The sequence below is a fragment of the Oryzias melastigma genome, linkage group LG16 (assembly GCF_002922805.2).
Source record: "Oryzias melastigma strain HK-1 linkage group LG16, ASM292280v2, whole genome shotgun sequence".
NCBI classification, from domain to species: Eukaryota; Metazoa; Chordata; class Actinopteri; order Beloniformes; family Adrianichthyidae; genus Oryzias; species Oryzias melastigma.
Window position 1 is genome coordinate 19,403,629 of NC_050527.1, and position 7,282 is coordinate 19,410,910.

The 7,282-nt window shown below is 38.5% G+C and overlaps 1 protein-coding gene across 3 annotated transcripts in view; it reads right to left on the bottom strand.

The window, feature by feature from the left end:
• tsnare1 (T-SNARE Domain Containing 1) overlaps nucleotides 1-7,282 on the bottom strand; it is a gene marked incomplete at its 3' end in the record, with an annotated part of 185,268 nt that overhangs the window by 96,376 nt on the left and 81,610 nt on the right. Inside the window, 1 exon segment of one of the 3 annotated variants that reach the window (XM_036215824.1) lies at nucleotides 2,200-2,287. 3 annotated transcript variants of the gene reach the window in all.

A 7,282-nucleotide genomic window follows, 5' to 3' on the forward strand; every position in this document is an offset into this window, starting at 1 on the left:
AAAAAAAAAAACATTGAATAGAATCAGAAAAGATTTTATTAGATTTCTATGATGAAATGTCTATAGCAGAGGTCAGCAATCTTATGTTCAGATTTCTTATGCACTTTATTTTGGGTTTGACAATGACAGTTGTTACTGTTTGGTCTGTAAAACAATTTTAAGGTATCTCAGATGTCATAGTTTGCTTCTTTTTATTTTGAAACTGAACTCATTTGATATTAAGCCAAATATTATTCCGCTTCAGCCAAAAATGTTGACTTGTTGAACCTGGACTGAACCAGGGCGATTGTGGAGTATTTTGTGGTTTTGTCTGTTTGTGTTTTGTTTTAATTGTCATTGTATTACTGTGGTATTATTTCTATTTTCATTGTTGTGAAGAGTGCAAACATGTAAACTTTTATGAACTGCATTTGTGGCTTTAATAAAGTGGGACCCCAGGAAGAATAGCTGGCGGCATGTTTATTAGCTAACGGGGATCCTTAATAAACTAACAAACGCATAAAAAACAAATGCTTTCAGCAGTTTGAAATGCATGATAGAAAGCATAACTTTACTCCTAGGTTTTAAGAGCCTTGTATGGACAAACTCCTAAATACATTGCTGACCTTTTAATCGCTACTCTTCAGTTCGGTCCTTGAGGACCTCAAATCAAAATCGAATAAATTCCAAAAAGTTGCTATAAAACCAGAGGAGACGTTCCCTTTCAAGCCGTTGCTCCTCGTCTTTGGAACGACCTCCTGTTGTCAGTATGTCAGATAAACTCTGTTGAGTGTTTTAAAGTCAGGTCAAGATGTTTTTATTCAAAAGAGCTTTTAGGTCATTTATGCATGTTTTTTATTGTGTTTTACCTTTCTTTCTGTCTTTTATGTTATTTTATCAGCAATTTGTGTATGACTGGCTGTAATTTTATGGTCTTCTTTGTGAAGCACTTTGTCATTTCTATCTGTGAAAGGTGCTATAGAAAGAAACATTTACTTTACTTACTTTGGTCTAACAGGTTGACCAAACTGATGGAAAAAGATCTTTCCAATCACGACTACATAGAGCGCTGGAATCCTGAAAGATGCTTCTTGTCAGCTCAACTCAACAGGAAGACTATTTCCAGACAGAATGATGATATTCATTCATTCATTCATTCCAAAGGTAGGTATGCCCTGAACAGGTTGCCAGACACATCCTCACCGTCACATAGAGACAATTCACAGTCACCAGGTGATGGAAGAATAGTTTTTGGACTGAGGGAGGAAGCTGGAGGAAAGCCATAGATGCTCAGGAGAACATGCAAAAGACACAAAAGAACCCAGCCAGGAATCAAATCAAGGTCTCCTCACTGCATGTGAGGCGAGAGTGCTAGCCACTACACCTGGGGTGTCCAAGGTCAACCAATGGTGCCGTCCCTGAAGGACAATCAGGTGATGGAAAAAGTGTTAATAACTGTGTGTTTATGTGTGAGTGATGTACAATTGAATCACATTTCCACATTCTCCACAATGAAGCTGAATATCATCAAAAGGATAACCTCAGAAAGAAGCAGACCAGAAGGAGATTTATCAGTCAGAGAATGAAGTGAGATTGGATTGACTTTCAAAGATGTATTTTGTGAGAGCGATGGTAAGATAACTTGAATATTAGCACTTAATTTCAGGATGAGCTGATCTAAATAACGTCTCTTTCCCATTTTTAGAAAGGACAGGTTTTGTGAGGTGTTATTTTCTCTAGCTGTGACAAATGGAGAAAAAATATCTAAAATCAGTAAATTTTATTTAAAATAATAAACCTCTTTTAGCCACTATGTAATTCCAGCAACATCTGATGATCTTTTTTCATCTGTTTCTAAAGGAAGTTTTATTTTGTGAGACTCCCGGATTCTCTCCATCCATCAATGATTCTCTCTTGACTCATGTCGAGTCTTTCTCCTCACTCATACAGTTGTTATGGAAGTTAGCATTTGCTAGTTTCCATTTTTAAAACTTAGGAGGAAAGTTAAGGGAAAATGTGTATCAAAGACAGTAAATAAATGTAGTGGATAAGGAAAGTTTGAACCTCCACCAGATATTTTACTGAGGAGAAAGATGCTAATTTGTGAAAACCAGTGAAAGGCATTTATAGAAATGTTCCTACAGCAAAGATAAATGAATAAACTTTAGCCCAGAAAAGACTCTTCTGTGTTTAGTGGGAAAATATGTTGAATGTTCTTACCTTGAAGAATAATCTGATGTTGAATAGAGCTGTCATTCTATGCCCACAGTTCCAGGATGCTGCTCAGCTGTGTCTCATTGACAATCACCCACAGGACACTGACGCTCTGCAGAGCTTCACTCAGAGTGATGTATTGTTTGTGCCACCCTACCGAGTGTTTCTATCTGGACCTGATCTTCTGTCACCCTGCTTATTCTCGGCCTGCTGCCTGCCCTGACCCTCGCCTGGACTCTCACTACTCTACTCTCTTCTAGGATGACCCCATCCTCATGATTGACCTCTGCCTGTCTGACCCTGATCTAGTTTTGTGGCCCTTTAGGTGTTGTTAGTTCCTGTCTGAACTAATACATCTGCTGCTAGTGGAACCAGCTGTCTGCCTGTTTGTGACAGAAATTTGACCTTTAATGAATTTTACACAAATTAAAATAACTTTTACAAATCAGGAACTTGTATCTTTATACACTGTCAAATATCTGAGGACATTTAAAAAAAAATCAGTAGCATTTTATTGAGAAAAGTAGATTTTCCCTTAAACCAGAAGCTAAAAATTGGCAGCCATTGACTGTTCACCTGCTGTACAAGTCAGTGAACATGAAATGAGTCTGAGGCCTACAACAGATTGAGACCACTGCAGTGAAGTAATGATTGAAGCCATTAATGAAATATTGAAGTGATTTGTCTGAGTCAGAGTTCAAGTGCAGCCATTAAACTTTGAAGAGTCTGTTTGGAAACTGCAGGACGGGTTCTTCATATGAAAAAGCTCAACGTGTGGAACAAAGATGGCAGAGCGTCGGGTCGGCTGAAGAGGAACCTGAAGTGCTGCACAGACAGACCAGCATTTTGTTGCAAACTCTTCATCTCACCAAATGAACAGACTTTCTAAAGCAATTCTAAATGTTTCTTACAGGGTTTGTTTTTGCCTTAAAGTGTTCACAAATAACAAACACACCTGGAATGATAGCTATCGCAATCAAAGGGTCGTCTTCAGAGGAGTTACGGATCAGTATCATTAGAAGATGTGTTTGCAGCTCTACATACATCTCTGAATGAGAAACCACTGAGCTCCCGAGAAATATCAGCAGTCATGGAGATTATTAGTTGAATTATTAACCTTTCTGGGGTTTTACAAAACAAGAAAATAAATAAAAAATCAAAACAAAGTGCCCCAATTTGTGTTCCTCTAATAAGTGACAGAGTGAAGGAGATGAATTTACCATCAGCCCCTCATCAAGTGCCTTGTCGACGGCACAAAGGTGCTATCAAGAATGTTCAATTATGCTCTCAAATCAGAGAGGAACTTAATCAAGATCTCCCATCTCATTATGCCTGAAGTCAGCGCCTGTACTCTCACTGACAAAGGCCACAATTTCTGCTCGCTGGAAAAAATCAGTAATTTATCTTCCGAGTAGCTTTGGGACAGCCTGAACCTGATCCGCTCTTAACAGCTGGTGCTGCTGCTGGAGCTGACGGGTAAAAGTGCAGCCATGTGAAAAAGACTGCACTCCTTTTGCTGTTGTAGGCTGGATTCAGATGAACCAAACTGCACTAAGTTTGGAAAAAAAGTGTTGTGTGAACTACATACAGGATGTTTTACTCTGTTCATTCTTTCACTAAAAAAATCCGACAGATGAAATGTGCAAAACAACTCCTTTCAAGGTTGCAATGTATAAGATTGTAATTCCATTACTTTACTCGTGTCCCAGTTCCAAAGAAATTCACTCCTCGTTACTTAACTTTTTTCCCACTTTCATTTTTAAAGAAATAAAATTAGCACAAACACTATAAATCCACAAAATAAAAACAGGAGAAACACAAGAGCAATTTTTTTAGCACCACATGAGAAAATGTACATTTCAGTCGCCAAAATAGTGTAGATTATAGACATTGACACTAGTGCAGTGGCAAGCAGTTCATCTCTAAGACATAACTTGCACATAACTAAAATGTTTTTTCAGTCGTTTTCAACAAATTGGAGATAATTTAAATATCTCCAGTTGCTGAATGCCCTTTTGAATTTGTTTTTTGCATTAGTATCTGTGTCTTTTCATTTAAGCAAAAGAAAATGTCAGAGCCAAATGTTTACACAAATTAATGTATTCTATTCATCACCTATAGTTTCACTGCACCAACATGAGTAATTAAGTGATGAGGGTTTGTGTAGTCTAATAACTGTAATTTAATTACTGAAACTGAACTGTAATTTGTTATATTACTCCATCAATGAGAAAATTAATTTATTTGCAGTAATTTATTACTTTGTAATTCACTACCACTAACAATGAGCAGAATTTTGAATAAGTATTTCACCTATGCTGTATATCTCTGTTGGGGTTTGATGAAACTGGAATAGAGAAAGGTAAAGCCCAGCTTTCCTAACATTACAGAAGGCTTCATCTGACAAAAGGGTTCTATCAGAGACATATCACAGCAATTCATTTGGTCCGAGTCATGTTTATAAAGGAACTACAATCATGACTCAGCTTGTTTGAAGTCCACACGCCTTCCACTAAAAGCAGCTCAGAAGAATCTGTCAATCAAATGTTGGAGGCAGGGCCAGTGGGCACCACATGCTTTTACTGATGCATCTGATTGATCAGTTTATAATTGAAATAATTATTTTCTATAAAGACAAAATATAATGGGCTGCACGGTGGTGCAGTGGTTAGTGCTCTTGCCTCACAGCGAGAAGGCCCCGGTTCGACTCCCGGCTGGGACCTTTCTGTGTGGAGTTTGCATGTTCTCCCCGTGCATGCGTGGGTTTTCACCGGGGACTCCGGCTTCCTCCCACCGTCCAAAAACATGCTTCATAGGTTAATTGGTGACTCTAAATTGCCCCTAGGTGTGAATGTGGGAGTGAATGTGTGTGTGATTGAGGCCCTGAGACAGACTGGAGACCTGTCCAGGGTGAACCCCGCCTTCGCCCATCAGTAGCCGGGATAGGCTCCGGCACCCCCGCGACCCCGACAGGGACGAAGCGGACAAGAAGATGGATGGATGGACACAATATAATGAAAACAACTGGAAGATGTTAAGAAAAATGTGCCAGAACAAGAATAGTTATTCTGACTAATAGAATAGAATGACTGCTTATTTCTTTACAGAAGTCTGGGATTTTGGCTTCTTGGAGCCCGCAGGTACTTCCTGTTTGGAACATGAAGTGGGAGGGGTTAAGATGTCCAGTGATTCTACAGTCTATGGGTGGTATCCAAGAAGAGGAGTGTCTTGATTTCTGATTCCAAAGGTCGGTGTAACTACAACACATTTATCATTGGCAGATCAGACGACGCAGGTCAACAGTGGGAAAAGCAGCAGGTTTCTACAGGGTTCTCTTGGGTCGTCACAAAAGCCGCTTTTTGGAGAGCAGAACCCAAGGTCAGTTGAAATGCATATTAGGATGCAGAGCAGCAGAGGCCTGGATCAATGGCATTTCACTATGTCTTTAATCTGCACGTGGGAGTGTGACACATGGCCCACTTTGGCCACTTACCGCCTGTCAGCAGTTCATGCAGTTGAAGTAGCAAGTCTTCATCACCGCCCTGTCACATCCTGTCAGTCCTCTTTCATTCACACTTAACACACTGGCTTTCCACAAAGACAACTAACCATGGGGATATCTGCCGGCCAGCACCACGCCGCTCTGCTACCACAGGAATCAGGTGCATTTGGAACAACTGTAAGGACACTTTTCAGGTTGGCAAACTCAAGAAGGCTTCTTGGCATTGGCCAGCTCAGAATAAAAAAGATAATTCATTTGACAATCTTGTACATTTGTTTTGTGCTCTATGTTTACAAAATGACTTCATATTTGACTGTAGGCTCAGTATTGATAAGTCTATCCCAAGGCTCACAGCGGAATGTTTTGATAAAGTAAATGAAACTGAAGCATTTGAAATGGTAAACAAAATATTTAAAGATGACATTTTGGAGTCAGATATTTAAGTTTCAAGTTATAGAAACACGATGACAATGCTCCAGTGGTGTTACATGGAGAGGACAAGATGCCACGCTGACAGTATGTGTGAACATTTGACTCCTAATTATTAGGGAGCTCTACAATTCTTGATCAGACACTGAACCATACGTTACACCATTGAACCGAATGGTGGGGAAATGGAACCGTTACATCCGGTATGTTTACTGTATACTGAAAGTATCAAACAATTCTTGTGCTAAATTTATGAGGAATTTGTTATTTGTTTTATTACATTACACCAGGCTCAGTATAAGCCAACTGAAAGGTTTTTCTTCGTTGTTAACTTGCTTATTAACAAATAATAAAACTCCCCAAATTCTGAATTTTTAGTTTTGGTTGTAGTTTTACTAAACAGTATTTACTTATGAAACCCGAAAAAACTTGTGACCTAAACATTGAGGTTTAAATCAAATTGTGGGGAAAGAGAATCATTCCTACTAACAATCAGTATGTAAGAGAATAAGATGCACCTGAATCTAAAAAATACAGATGTAATAATAGATTTATTCCTACAATCCAACCAGATCTGTCTGAGGCAAACTGCTATTTAAATTCACTTATATCATTGATAAATTGTTTTAAATTAAATAAATCAATTAAAATTAATCTTGGAAGATACTATTTGGATTGAGACATGGTAGGTTAATTTTACAAAAACATAAAAATGATCAAGTTCCATCACAGTGGACAACAAATGTGATTCAGCTGAAACTGATCAACCGTCATTCCAGTCAATGTGTGGAAACACTTTGAATGAATCAAAGTCATGTGACCATAGAGTGTCGTAGAACGTTCTACTGATGTTTGATGTGTACAAACAACTTTATCAAACTCAAAATGAATGAATTTGACATTCATTCTTGTTTACGTGTTTGTTTGCAAATATGTTGAATTGATTATCTTGAAGAAATAGAAGGAATCTGGAAAACTTCACCTGCTCTGTTCAGTACCAGGTGTTTATCTCTGAGTCTCACTGCTGGAAGTTTGGGATAAAGAATTTCTGGACCCATATCGGTCAGTGAATCGGATCGATCAAAATAAATAAATATTGACGGGAACAGGACTTCAATGACAATTTATGATATGAATTAAACCAGTGGTCCCCAACCT